The 14,946-nt window shown below is 39.8% G+C and overlaps 1 protein-coding gene across 7 annotated transcripts in view; it reads left to right on the top strand.

The window, feature by feature from the left end:
- The window catches only part of RBMS3 (RNA binding motif single stranded interacting protein 3), a 515,412-nt gene that overhangs the window by 481,685 nt on the left and 18,781 nt on the right, over positions 1–14,946 (top strand). The gene's annotated exons all lie outside the window — the stretch shown is intronic.

The following is a 14,946-nucleotide window of genomic DNA, read 5'->3' as shown; positions in this document are numbered from 1 at the left end:
GACCTTTGCCATTTATAGCAGTGAAAATTTCTATAAATGCTTTAGCTTGAGATCCTCTGCAGCTGCACTCTTTTGTACACCAAATACAGCCTTGGGAGAATCTGTTTTTCACCTTAACCTTGGAGTTCTTTCTTTCCATGCCAGTGAATCTAGAGCTGAGTCGGCAGCTCAGACTGAGAGCTGCTAGCCAATAAAAGGCAGCAAAAGAGCAGCATGGAATAATGCTCAGCACCTTAGAATAACTGGGAGTTTTACGGGCCTTAAAAAAAACTGACTATATGTATCAGGATCATGTTGCAGAATTTTGATCTAGTGGAAGCTTTCTAAATTAAAGATGTATTCTCTCTTAATATGTCTACAAGAAACTGAGTAGACAAGAAACTTCCCCAGGATTCCTTGCTCAGCAAGCTGTAGTCTTCATCCATGGTTTAGGATTTGTTATTTCAAACCATTTTTATTTAATTCAGAAAACAACTGCTCTATTTTTAAGGAGGTGAATCTTTTCAGGGCACTGCAATCCATATGACTCCAGCTAGATGAGAAGGAAAGGCCCTGACTGTAATTATCTCAACAGGATCACATTTTATGGGAAATACAAGGCATGAACAATACATTTCCACTGTGCTCATGCTTCTAATGTTGTCCTTTAAACATTTACAAGAGGGTGCGATAAAGGACCATTGGCTACCTTTCAACAAGCTGTTTTCAGCAAACAAGCAAGGAAGTAATAAAGTATTCTGCATCATTAGTATCTGCTACATTCTGTCCCAGATTAATTTAAAAGCTTGCAATATGCAAAGTGCTTTTATTAAAATGCTTTCATACATTCACTTCCTTTGACAAACCATTTTGTTAATCAGCATAGCATATGTTTCAGCCAAAACTGCCCTGCTCAGGGTTTCCTAGCTAGCAATTTGGCTTGGAGTATAGTTGCAAGCATGAGCATAGGCTACTGATGTAATACACAGTTGTGCTTATCTAAAATGCAGACTTGCAAACTACTTTTATATTTTAATTAACCCAAAGACAAACTTCAGCTGTGCCATAGACTGTATATACGGGGCTCTCTATCATGTGTATAAACTAATATTCAAGAGAGAGTTGCACCTTTCAAATTATGGAAATTTGACTGCCTAATTTTAAGGCCTGGTTGCTAGAAGCCAGTTACATGATGAGGTATCAGTGAAAAGTATCTTTTTGCTGGGATGCACAAAATGAAGGGGTGGATTTGTATATTCACATAATGCTTTCTTTCCAAAGAAATCTCAAATAAGTAGGAAGGTACAGACTTTATGATGTACTGCTATTATCGTCAACATCATCTCCTGAAATTGCAGTCACTTTGCGCCAATTATTAGACAACTGCCGCAAAAAATGGTGGTACTGGGTTAAGTAAGCACATTATGATTGTTTGGACTCCTTGACACAATAGAGGTATGACAAAAGACAGGTAAACATAAAACTAGACAGTATTTTTCAGATTCTGCAATTGTACAGTGATGATTCAAAGTCTTGAAGTACTCCTTGGGAGTCATTTTGGAATGACAAATGCACGACTAAAACAAGAATGAGGCTCAGAGAGTCTAACTCTCTGGACCACAGTTCTGTCTACATCTCGTTCTGTGGTCAGTTTTTATGTCTTAGGGGCATAAGAGCCTACCTTATAAAAAGTCAATATCACAGGAATAGGTAGTGGCACTCCAGGATTTCAAACAGGGCTTGAACCTGGGAACTTTTACAGGTGAAGTAGGTGCTCCAGCCTGTGAGGAAGAAGAGAAAATGGAATGGGGGGAATGAAATATTGTCAAAATATTGATGAAACGTTGTCAAATATTCTTCATTAATTTATCCATTAAAGAGGATCTTATGAAGGATACTGGTATTATAATCTGATTTCTTGTTATTTAGATTTTCTTTTAATTCTGACATACATGATACTACATATCACATTAATATCTGTGTTTTTATTATTACAGTTTTGGGGGTTAGTACTACCCCAAATGGAATGATAATGAAATACCAAACACATAAGTTTCTTGGTAGTTAAAGCAATCCTGTTGTTTGCATTCATTAGTTTCCATTCATGTATATAGATAGTTAACTGAGAACCTGTTTTTTTTCTTGTTGTGAAAAAAGAGAAAGAGAATGTCTATGTTCACAATTACTCAAATTGCTTACTTTCCTTAACTTCACTAGGAACCTCTTTACAAACTTAAATGTTTAAATCTACCACTACCACCATTCTTCCTGAAACAGTTTCACCATAATGAACTGTAGAATTTATGTTGAGATACACAGATTCTGTTTTGGAGGTCATTCTGACGCCAACTGCATCTGGACATTTTTGGCAGTCAGTCTGAATCCTCATCTCAGTAGACATAATGGCAGCTCTCAGTACAGGCCTTTTAAATGAACTCTTTCCATCTGTGTTTAGGAATATCTTTACAAAAAGTGTTTCGGAGGCTTGCTGTCAAGCATCTTTGCAATTAGCTACTCCTCACAATTAACTACTCCTTGCCTGAGAAGCTAACACACTTATGAGATGTTCTATGGGAAATAACTAGTATTTTTCACCAGTGCCACTAACCAGAAGATTAGCTAAGAAAAACCTGAGTTTGGTGAGCACACTAAAAAAATAGACCAGAAATTCCTCAATTCCTTACTGCCATATCCAAAAGTGCCAATGGCGATAAATGATATCTTACGCGTACTTGCAAAGGATATGCTAAAGAAAGGAAGGACAGTGACTTTCTGTGCTCCAAATGCACAGTGCACCAATCCTGAGATAATTCTTTATTATAGCAACACCAAAGGTCCTGTGGGGACTTGTGACCATATACACCTTCAAATGCACAATTGAATGATGGCCAGTTGTGTTTTGTTTTTGCTTTTTCAAAGCTAGCAATTACTGCCTGCTTAAATGCCTATATTGTTTGGATATAAAGCAACCTACAATGGAAAAAGAAATCTAAAAAGACTTTATGGCAGTCTTAGGATTGGAGTTGATTGAACTCTGGATTGGGTCTAAAAATTTAGCCAATTCATCTGGAATGTGACAACATCAGAATTCATTGGGCTTGCTGCTGCAAACAGCAAGCAAAGAGGCCTGGTCAACAGTGACCAAAAATGGCAGCCATAGTGGCAGCCTGGAATAGGTTGATGCCACTTATTTGTGCAATTGTCAACTGTAATGATTGTGCCTAGGGATGGAGGATAATTTTGTTTGCTTCATTCTTTGGTAAGAAATTGCCACAATACACACATTTGTTCCCAGGGAAGAATGTGAGTGTTAAAGAATTCAAACGTGGAAGAACATGAAACTGGCAAATCTATTGGGCAGAAGAGTGCTTAGCTCTAAAAGTCTGGTTTTGAATCGTCCTCTGTTCAACCATGTTTGTGAAGCTGAACTTGGGTTATGCTTCTTCTGACAAGCTCCTCATCTTTAACAGTGGACTGACAGGCAGGTAGTACAAAATGGTCTTTTCCTGGAAATGGCTGAACCTATCGGTGTGGGCTGGTGCGAGGAATGAGCTCTCTCTCTCTCTCTCTCTCTCTCTCTCTCTCTCTCTCTCTCTCCCTCTCCCTCTCCCTCTCCCCATTTTACCAAAACTCAAAGATTTCTTCATCACCTGGGAGCAAAGAATTTGAGACTGAATGTAAAAGAAAGTAAGGTTGGCTCTCTTCCATCCCTAATTGTGTTGGCTACTTGAATATAGTGTGCTGTTGATGCCAAAGAGCACTGTGCAACAGTAGATATATATTTCCTAGAAAATGAAAGTTCCAGTTTTATTGTTTTGTAAATGGTGTCATCCCTAATAGCTTCCCTTAGCTATTTTATTCATATGGGTTTCCTGGGGTTTGACCCCAAAACTGGCTTGATACAGTAATTTTTACATTGATGGACTGTTAAGCTTTGCCTTGCTAGACAAGTCAGTGGATATACATCATTCACCCTAAAGAAGAAAAAGGGCAGGGGAGGAGGAGAAAAGTATTAGTCTATGTTTAATAATAAATGGATCCTGAAATTGCTCCATCATCAGACTGTCACTCATAATGTGTCTTAAACCACCATTGATCTGACATCACTTTTGTGGTTTAATAAAAGTTGTGATTGACAGTTTGAATTGGCTACAATAAAACCTCCTTTGAAAAATAAAACCGAATAGCCTGATCATAGTTTTCAGTATCCTTTGCTTAGCTTCTTTTACTTTAGCAATGGCATTTTTGGAGCCATCAAGAGCAGTACTCTGGCATCTGAGCAGAAGAGTTTATTTGCTGTATAATATTTTCCCTTTTGTAAGATTTACTCCTGAAGGAAGCTTTATTGTCAGCATGCTGTCAGTTCTATTTCCAGTGAGTATTTGAAATACCCTTATCCCTCAGCCCATATCCTCCCTTAGTATCTCCACTCTCTGTTGGAAGATGTGCAGTTCTACTTATTATTATCTCCTTTTTAAAAAATTGTGTCACCGCAACCTCACTTCAGTACAGGAAAAGAAGCACATGGCTACTAAAATATATTTGCAATGATAATACAGTTCCATTAGTCTCACTTGGATGTTTGCAACCCCCTGTACAAAAGCTTGATCAAGTTGTAGTGTAACTTTTGTCTTTCTAGTAGTCCACTAAGAAATATAAAAATCTTCCCATGTTTAGTGGAAAAGTTTTACTCTTATCCTTAATCAGTCCACATACATTTTTCTCACTTCTCATTAACTCACCAACCATTTGACGGTTTCATGGGTTTTACATGCTTTTCGCCATTCTAAAAAGTTGAAATGCCTCTCGTTAGTGACTGGTAGTAAAAACTTTAAACTAGTTCTTTTGCCTTCATCTTCAACCACCATTGAAATGGTTCCCCCACCGGAAAGAAAATCTCCCAGGGGACCCTCAGACTAAAAGCAATTCAATACTGCTCATTTGAAGAGTCACTTAATAAGGAGCATTGGCTGCTTCCATGCTGAATTTGGACAGTATGATTCAAATACTTTGGGCTTATGATAAACCTCGCATGGCCGTTTATCCTGCCTTTTACCCCACTTGTTCTGTGCTACAAATGCTACCAATGAAGTGTGTGGTCAGACATTTGGGAAGCTTCTGTGTTTGGTGACTGGTCCAATCCTGCACTGACCACATTTATTTTTCTTTTTGGTCTCTTTAGCTGTTTATTTTTAAAATTATGCTGGCAATGCATAACTGTGGGAGTTTTGTTTGTAATTTTATTAGTAGCATACCTTCACCCATCCATCAGTTAGAAGATCACTGTCAGTTTTGGATGGCCATAAAGCTTTTCTGTCCTGGCACCTTTCTGTGGATTAACATAGCCCATGGCCCATCATTAGAAAAAACTTTGTGTGTAGTTATTATTTCATGTCTAAATGACTCTATGCTACATGTAAATCCAATATGACATGTATATGTCTGTTTGCTGTGAGTCACTGCTTACATCGTTTCTATGTGCCTGAGTGAGTAGGACAACAATGGAGAAGCTGTGAAGTAATATGTAATGGGGTATTATATTTAGTAAAAACCTGTGGAAAATCTGTAGTACTGTTAATATAACTGAAAGGCAAACATCTTAGTAATGGGAATTGGACTGTCCTGTAGTGGGAAACAGCGATCACGCTGTTGAGTATGCGGGTGGTCACTACCCTGACCATGGAGCTGTTTTTTATTCCTGGCATCCACACTGATTTCTGATATAACAGGGTTTATAACAACATTATAACAGGGTATTTACTCACAGCATGCACTGACGCACACACTCCTGGAGGAAGATGTTCTGCTATTACCTCAATGTAAGACTCAGCTTGATCAATTAAGAATCAAACTTGGTCCATGTTGAAGTCTCCTCTTGCTCCATTAGATATTAATCTCATAAGCAGCACATCATATACATACATCTCTACTCAGTTGCAGGCATCTTGGGGTTCAAGGGAATTACCGATAGGTAAGTAGGTCTAACTCCCATTGAACTCAATAGGACTTACTTCTGAGAAGACATGAAGGCAGTGTGTTATAACTCTGTTACTTCAACTTAAGATAATATATAATTCCATACATTTTCTCTTCACTGATGCTACTTCGCTTGACATCCAGCCTTAAGAAGAAAGCTGGAAAAATTAAAACATTGCTTATAACATTGTGCCTTTTTCAATTGGTTCTACTAAATACCTTACCTTACTTTCTTTGGGAAGTATTCACCCGGACATTTGAATAGTTTTGTTTTGTTTTAATGCTGGTGATGTGAAAAAAATATATATCCAGTTAGTCTGAATCATCTTCAACGGTTTGTATTTTAATCGATTGCTACTTTTATGCTGATTTTGAGCCATTTAGGGCACAATTCCATGCATGTTTCAACAGAATAAGTCCTAAAGCATTCCCCAGCTAGCCATTTTGTTTTATGGTTTTATTAATGTTCTTGTAAGCAAGAGAGACAGGCCATATATGTATTAACTAAAAAAGAAAAGAATAATTTCAGCTCACTGATAAGCAGAGAAGAATTGGAATGACAGAGCAGTGAGCAAAAGCCACACTCCTTCACCCTTTTTCTTCCCTTATGCACAGCCATGGAAAGGAGATGCTGTGTTTTCTCCTTGAAATGTGGTCAGGCAATTATTAACTATTGCCTGGTTGAATCACTAGGGAGTGAAATATAATCCCTGTGTCCAAATTGGCATCATTTCTTTTCCCCCTGGCACTTGAAGAACTTTGAATGAAAATAACTCAAGACAAATTTGGTTCCACATCCTTCTAATGTAACAGCTGAATTTTCTTAGAAATGCAAAACTTCAAAAATTTCATACCCTCTCCACATCTAATAAAAAAGCATTCATGCTAGTGGTTGGCCTGAACAGCAATGAGGCCCCCATGGAACTACATGAATATTCAAGTTCTTTGAAAGTGAACATTTGCATGAAAAGGCTGATTTGCAATCCAGCTCTTCCCCATAGGTGTTTTTACTGCTAAATACTTCAGCTCAGATCCTTCAGATTTCATGGACTGAAGCATTTCCAAGGGTTCTTTCTCACATCTCAATTCATGGTGGAAAAGTGGATGAGTAAAATGGCTTACTTTCTGCCAAGGGTTTCATTTAAAAAGGGGCATTTGCATCTCTCCTGTGTGCAAAAGTACACAAGGATCCTTTACAGAGACAAGATAATATGGCAGAAAATGAAAGCAGGAGTCATTTGTACATCCACTTTCTGTTACAGGTTTTCAGGGACATAAAAGCTCTAGATTCCAATTGTGGAACCTCATGCAGCATATACTTAAAGCAGGGTCTGCTGTCTTTCCACCCAGATTCTTTGTTTGGTGATATTTTCTTTTGATTAGATGTGATACATGCGGGGGCAGGGGGAGGGGGGACAGGTATCTTTATATCCTGTACCTTCAGCATAAATATATGTTACTGATGTAGAATGGTAACATTCAACAAAAGCACCATGAAAATAGGAAATAAGGCATACAAACTAACAAAACCAGCTAAAACACCATTCAGAGAGGGAGCAAAAATCAAAATGACTCCAGGTTAAAACATTCGACAAGGCAAGCAGCCCATGAGAGCACATGCAGGTTTTAACTACATAGACTTGCTTAAAATTAAACACAGCATCTTAAATTTCAGAATGTTTCACCACAAAATGGCTGAGGCTGCTTTATTCTCAAAACGTTTCACATTATTCAAATCTGTTGGTGTATTTCTTTTAATTGATAAATTTATAAACAGGATGAACTCTCCTTGTTCAGTCTTAGAAGAGTGGTGGGGAGTTCTATCACATTGCCTGTTCAGCCCATTCAAACACATTAAATAAGCACTCCCAGTCTCTCCACACACCCTTTTCTGTCCTCAGAGACCCAGCTGTGTCCTCAGGGGGTCAACTGGCATGGCTCTTTTTAAGCTGGCTGTTGGAGGGAGCAGGCTGAGGGCTTGGCCTTCAGAAGAACAGCTCTGAGGACCTTGGAACTGGAGCCCCCAAAATGAAATGGTTGTGTCCAAAAATTCACAAGATCAGGAACCTGGGAATCTGTCTTAAACTGGGTCTGTCAGTATTGCTGACACTGGCTGGCAGCAGATCTCCAGAGTTCCCGGCAAGAGTTATTCTTAGTCCTGCTTGGAAAAGCTGGCCATCGAAGCATGTGCTGTGCCACTGAGCTGCTGCCTTTCGCCTAAATATTAAAAACAGTACCACCCAAAATAACATCAAGTCCAAAACAAACTGCCACCCCAAACCTGTTCCCCACCATCCAGGTTGAACAGCAAGGTCTGAAGGGGCTTCTGCTTGGGTTCCCTCAAATGTGAGTTGAACTGGCTGTGTGTTCAGACACCCTGGTCTCTCAGGGTCCTGACATGCACAGCAGTAAGTCCTATTCAGTGTCATGTGAGGAGATTCCCTCTTCTTTGCTCAACATGGAGAGCTCAAGAAGGGGGGGCACTATGCACAGCAGTGCTAAGGCACGGGGCCTTTTGTCCTTACGTGTGATTAAATACCCTCCTTGAGCATGACACTGAACAAGTGTATTGAGAAATGTTGGTGTGTGGAAGCACGCTTGACAAAGGGATGGAACACATACTACATATATTGTTGGCAAATAAGTTCATGTCCAGAACCAACTTAAAAGAGAGCCAATTTACAGTGCTTTGCAGAAGTATGTATCTCCAATCCTTTTTTGGTATTTTCCACATTTTATGGAAAATTTTGTCATGTTGTAACCAAAAGTTGAAATTGATAGTGCCTGGTCCTGCCTAATCTTGGAAGCTGAGCAGGATCTGGCCTGGTTGAAATCTGGATGTTGCAAACCTCTCAGAGAGCTTCGGCTACAGGCAGTATAGCAATGGACATTGTTATCGTTGAATGTACAGCTGATACCCAACCCTGTGAAAGTGCAAGGTCATTGCTGAGTCTCACATATGCAAAACTCTTCTCCCCCACACCCCACCCCACTGCCAGGTGTCTTCCCTATTGGAGGTACATGGGGAAAAGCCAATGTACAGCGTGAGTGTTTATCAGTTTCTTCCTTATCCCTATATAACGCTGTCAGTTATTTATAACTCTGGATGGCTACATTTTGCTCCTGCTTCGGCTGTTAAGCTGGCCTGAGTCCAGTGGAGAGAATAGGGAAACACACACAGCTGCCTCCCTACTGACACATTATATTCACCCATGACACTTCCAGGCCAAAATCTACTTCTTATGCCAGGGCAATGCTGTCAAATGTAAAAAAAACCCATATATGTCATGTTGTCTTGGGGAAAGATAGAAGAATAGCAAAAACCACAGCCCTTGAGATGCCTCTTGTGTACAGAGAGCATAAGACCTGTTAACGCGAGGATGCCCAAAAGTCCATGAATTGGTACTTCACTTTCCCTGTTTTAATGTATTAGTCATCTATCAGAGATTTCTCTATCCTTGTTGCTGAAGAACACCCTATCCCTGCTTTCCTGACCCACAGTGTCACCAGCAGTTCCTCCACAGCATAATGAACTAGTTATTCCAGGACAGAGTTTCTTATCTCTTATTTGTTAGCTCTCCCCATTACCCCAGAGTTGATAACATCTCAGTTAACACAGCAAGCTTGTTACACGTTCCTTATCTAATATTTTCTTTGGATCACCTGTGGTCACTGGTGGTTTACAGTGTCACCAGAAGCCCTCCATGGAGTAACTGCTTTGTTAGATCCCTCCCTTATCTGTCGTTGGATTTGTTCATTCATGTTTATGGCATCTGCCAAATCCCATAATGTTTACTAAAGTCTTTTTATGAAAAGATTGCTTCTATTATTCTAAGTGTACACAATGAACTCCCTGGAGATGGCACTGCTGCAGATTTCTTTACTATCTCATAGCTTTGTCATTATCAGGTATAAACCTGGAAGCTCTTTGACGTTTGTAACTGTTCATCTATTATGTGAGGCAAAATGACAATTGCAGTCTCCATAACTTCCTCCTGCTATCAGGGCATGATAGGGCATAAACGGCTGGAACTCTTTAAGGATCCAAGCGTGAAAAGCTCCTAGAACTACAGGAAATTAGATGTGATCAAAGGATTTTCAAGCGAGCATTCAGAAGTGTCCTGTTTCCTACATTAATGGATAGCAGTGGGTCACAATCAGTTAAAAAAAGGAAACTTAGGAAAACAAGAGTCTTGTAAAATATGTTCTCTTAGAAAGATGCAGAATGTGTCTTATTACTAAGGAGCAGCCATTCAAACAGTGCCTTCTAGTGAAACTGAAGTTTGTAATTACCTGTTTTGGAGAATGAATTTTTACAGCTGTACAATTCAAATATAATTTTGCCCAAAATCCTTTTTATCTGGCTTAGACTAGAAAGTGCAATTCCATACATGAATAGTTTCAATTGCCTCTTCAAATGTAATCTATTGTTTATCAACATACTAAAGTCCTTACACAGAGCCGTGTGATATAAAGCCCCTAAAGGTTCATTTGGATACTTCAGGGAGTATCGTCCCAAAGGGATTGGCACAATGCAGGAAAGTCCCTGAACCTTGGAAGCAAAGAATGGCATTTTTGCGGGACTTGTCTGAGCAAGCCCCGTGAAGCTTTTCCACCAAAACAGAAAATTGCCCCAAGCTGCTGACTATCTATTCTAAGTCCCCTCCTTATGTGACTATACTTAGAGTTCAGAGCAGGACAGGACTCTTAGAAATCACATGGATTTTGCATTTCCTTGGGGTCTGGAGAGGCATAGTAGCATAGGATGCTACTCTGTGGACACAAATCCTTCATGACACACCTGTGCCAACCTGCAGGACAGTTGTGCTATAGTCTAACGTGGCACTGGTGTGCCATGAAGGATTTGAGAAGTGTGGCTGACATAACTCTGTTACAGTGTCAAATGCCAAGGTCAGTTTCTGATACTGCCACAAGGGGTAGTTGTAATGACAGAACATACCATGCTTATTCATAGGGCCAACATGCAAGGAAGGAACCTCACACTGGCACTGAAAGAAAACTATTCATTTTAACAGAATAAAGAAGACCAGTGGATCTGGCCTTCAGAGTTTTTCTGGAATTGTTCCAATGAAGAATTACAAAATTGAGGCTTATGTCTCTTTTTTCCCATTTCTTCCTTGTTGGCGAGTGGTGTCTCTTCCCTTGTTGTCACAAAAATAGTAGCAAGTGGGTCTTTGTTCTTCTTAAGCAGGTAGTTCTGTGTATTTTATGAACTTTAAATATGCCAAATTAAAATTGGGATAGAAGAAGTAGCTTTTCTATCTAGAGAAGCATAAACCTGAAGACAATTAGGCCAACCAAGCTAAAATGGGTAACAAAAGAATTTGTAACTAGCCATTCTAACAGGTAGTGTACATTTTTACCAAAGGGAATAATTCCTAAGACATCGCAACACAGATTGTCAATCCCCTGTGGCTGAAATGATTGGACATCTTTGAGGAGAGCTAAGTAAATAATTCATTCCATTATGCTAATCGTCTTCATCATCTTCTCTCTCTCTCTCTCTCTCTCTCTCTCTCTCTCTCTCTCTCTCTCTCTCATATTGTAGGACAAACCTGCACATTTATTAAAATTCTTCTAAAAATGAATTAAAGAAATATCTTTATTATCCAGCTGTAAACCACTGGCATAGTTTCTGTTCCTTGCTTCAAAAAGCCATATTCTATGATTGGAATAAATCAAAACCTAGCATTGCATATATCTGTCTGTATTGCTGTTGCACAGTTTATCAAGGAGAAGGGGTAAGGATTGATGCAGTAGAATTGATTTCCATCTTACATAAACACACACACACACACACACGACACAACTACAGAATAGGAACAACTTTGCAAATCAGGCTGTTAGTGCAAATATTTGCCTTTGTGAGCTCAGCTGTGCTTTCTAGGAATATTCTCTGATCTTTACCTCAGCTGAGCTCTTATATGGGCAAATAGGACTCCCACAAATTCATTCGAGAGAATTCTCCAAGAAAAAAGAACTTTTTGAAGGAGGCTCATGCTGAAATGAAGTAGAATTCAGTTTTTCATCCCTGTAAACTTTCACTGTGCAAGTTAAGTGCAGCAAGTGGAAGTGCAGCCATTTGTGATTCACTTCTGATTTGTACTTCACTTTTTCCAAGAGCTACTGGACTGTGCATCCTGGCCCTTGATCCCATGTGGTACTGAGGGATCACAGGTGTTTCCCAAAATATTTTCTGTCACTGTATTGTTAACCTAATACTGGTCTTTGCCATTCCCCCGATTAATTCTTCTGGTGTGGCCCCTACAGCGGGTAGAAGTGACAGTACACTTGAGGTGGTTTGGCTGACTACTTTCCTGAGCACTGGAAAAGATGACTTTGAAGAATCCCTCATTCAGGTTCTGATAAATATTTACCATAATCTTTAAGTCATCCTTAACAAAAAATAAATTTTGCACTGGCATAAAGGCTTACAATCCAGTATGTCTCAGCCTTAACTTAAATTGAAAAAATGATGTAAAATAGCATATGCATCAGTAAACACGAAAGCTGTATTGACATTTTTATTCAAAGTGTATGAAGTGATTTTTCTTTTGTTATAGTCTTATTTTTCCAGTCGTCTTTCTCATGATCTTTTACTGTTAACAAAAAGTCTCAGTCCGGAGGCCAGGATGAGTGATAAGCAGCTGCTGTCTCAGTTTGTACAATTATAATTCCTTCAAGGCCAGAGTGGGAATGTTACTGATGTACGGGTTGGCTGACTCACGCCTCCAGAGGCGAAATTCATCACCCTCTGAAATCAGCCAGTAATTGAGAGAACTGCAGAGTCTCTTTTTCATCTCTGAAAATACCCTATCCCCATACCTTTAAAACATTAGCGTTATTGATTTTGTAGTTCAACACAGTAGTTTAGGTATATATGACATAATAAGCATAGAACAGTGAAAGCTGGTCTTTGTAATGGGGATCCTAAGGGGAAAGTACAGCTTTAAAAATCATATTCTTGCAAGGAAAAAAATGGTACATGTGTGACTGCCAACCGTTGGACTTGCATTTGTAAATGACCTGCCTGTGTTGCAGAGATTTTAGCTGTTCTTGTGTGAACATAGATTTTAGGTACACACAAAACATGTCTCAAATGAATGCTGGATGGTACAGAGTATAGTTGTATGAGCTCCTCTGTCACTTAAATTGCTATGTGGTTTCCATAGTGATGCCAAGGAGCAGATCTAAGGTAAAAAATTAAAAAGTTCCCAGTGGGATGCGTGTCCCCTGACTAACCTGTGCTGTAGTTTTGAGGACAGAACATAATGCTCTTTGCTGCCTTGGACTTGCTCTTTTCCATGGGAGGAGAGACCCTTTAAAGTGATGTGACAGAAATGAATTTACATGTAGGTTATTATATATGAAATTACAGATAAATATGCCGAGCAGTTGTGGTTTAGTGTTTAAAGTGTTAGACTGGAGCTTAATAGACTCATTTTCAAGACTCCACTTCGAGTCATGTAGCTCATTTGGTGACTTTGGGTCAGTCACTCTCTCCAGCCTAACCTACCTCACAGGGTTGTTCTGAGGAGGGTTCTTGTGGGGATAAAATGGAGAAGTGGAAGAGGAAGGCGCCATAAGCTGGCTATGATTCCTTGTGAAAGCAGAAGAGGCAGGATGTAAATGTAATGTAGCAATCATGGTAGTCAGTTGCTCTTTCTTTATCTTATTATATTAAGTTCCAACTATTTTCCTTCAGAGAACTTAAGGCACTTTGACTTTTACACAGTCCTCCTTCTCCTTCTCCCTGTCTTATCCTCACAACAGCCCGGTGAGCTAGGTTAGGTGAAGAGTCGGTAACTAGCCCAAGATCACCCAGTGTGCTTTATGGCTAAGCAGGAATTAAAACCTGGATCTCCCAGATACCAGTCTAACATGGTAACCGCTACACTACTGTGTTTCTCTGATAGTGTTCCAATATTTATGCAAGTGTACAGGTTACATGTACAGTGGTATCTCGGCTCATGAACACCTCAGTTCATGACCAAATCGGGTTGAAAACAGAAATTTCAGAAAAATTTTGCCTCAGGTCTCAAATTCTGCATCGGGTGATGATCACGATCACACCTGTCTTCCCTGCACGAGCAGACCGTAATTGCGCCCGGGGCGGGGGGTGGATGGCAACAATTGCAGTCACACTTGTGCAGGAAAGACGGGTACAATTGCAGTCGTGCTTGCGGGGGGGGGGGGGGGGAAGATGGCCACGATCATGCTGGGGGGGGGGAATGGCCGGGGTCTTTGTTGTTCTTTGTTACTTTGTTGCTCTTTGTCACTTTGTTTCTAATTTTTGTGATTAAAAAATTGTTATAGAACGGATTAACCTTATTTACATTGAACCTTATGGCTCACGACCAATTTGGGTCACGACCAGAGGTGTGGAACAGATTAAGTTTGTGAGGCAAGGTACCACTGTACTTCCTGCTTTCCCAGACTCAAAGGAATCCAATTGTCTTATCTGGTTGAGTCAAAACTAAGGTGTGAATGTTTCTATTAGCCTATCATAATCTGCACTTGCATGACATGGGGTAAAATAAGGACTGGTGCAGCCCAGTGCAGCTCCACTCTCTGCCATTCAAAATTCTGGTGCTAAATACCCACTTCAGAAAAAGAGAAGAAAATGAAGTACTCAATTCTAGGAAGATTCCCAATTCTTTATTTTGACATGGAATATGTATAACTGCATCCATTTGTTTCTAGCATAGATAGAAACCATTAGATTATTAGACCATTCGGACTTACTAAGGGACATGGGTGGTGCAGTGGTTTAAACTACTGTGCCTCTGGGCTTGTCAATCGAAAGGTTGGCAGTTCAAATCTGCACGACGGGGTGAGCGCCTGTTGCTTTGTCCCAACTTCTGCCAACCTAGCAGTTTGAAAGCAAGCATATGCAAGTATATAAATAGGTATCACTTTGATGGGAAGGTGACAGCATTCCCTTCGCCTCAGTGTTTAAGTCATTCTGGC

This window comes from Varanus komodoensis, unplaced genomic scaffold, assembly GCF_004798865.1.
Source record: "Varanus komodoensis strain SLA01 unplaced genomic scaffold, ASM479886v1 scaffold10, whole genome shotgun sequence".
Lineage (NCBI taxonomy): Eukaryota > Metazoa > Chordata > Lepidosauria > Squamata > Varanidae > Varanus > Varanus komodoensis.
The sequence above is the reverse complement of the archived record's forward strand: the minus strand, read 5'-3'. Positions and strand labels throughout refer to the sequence as shown.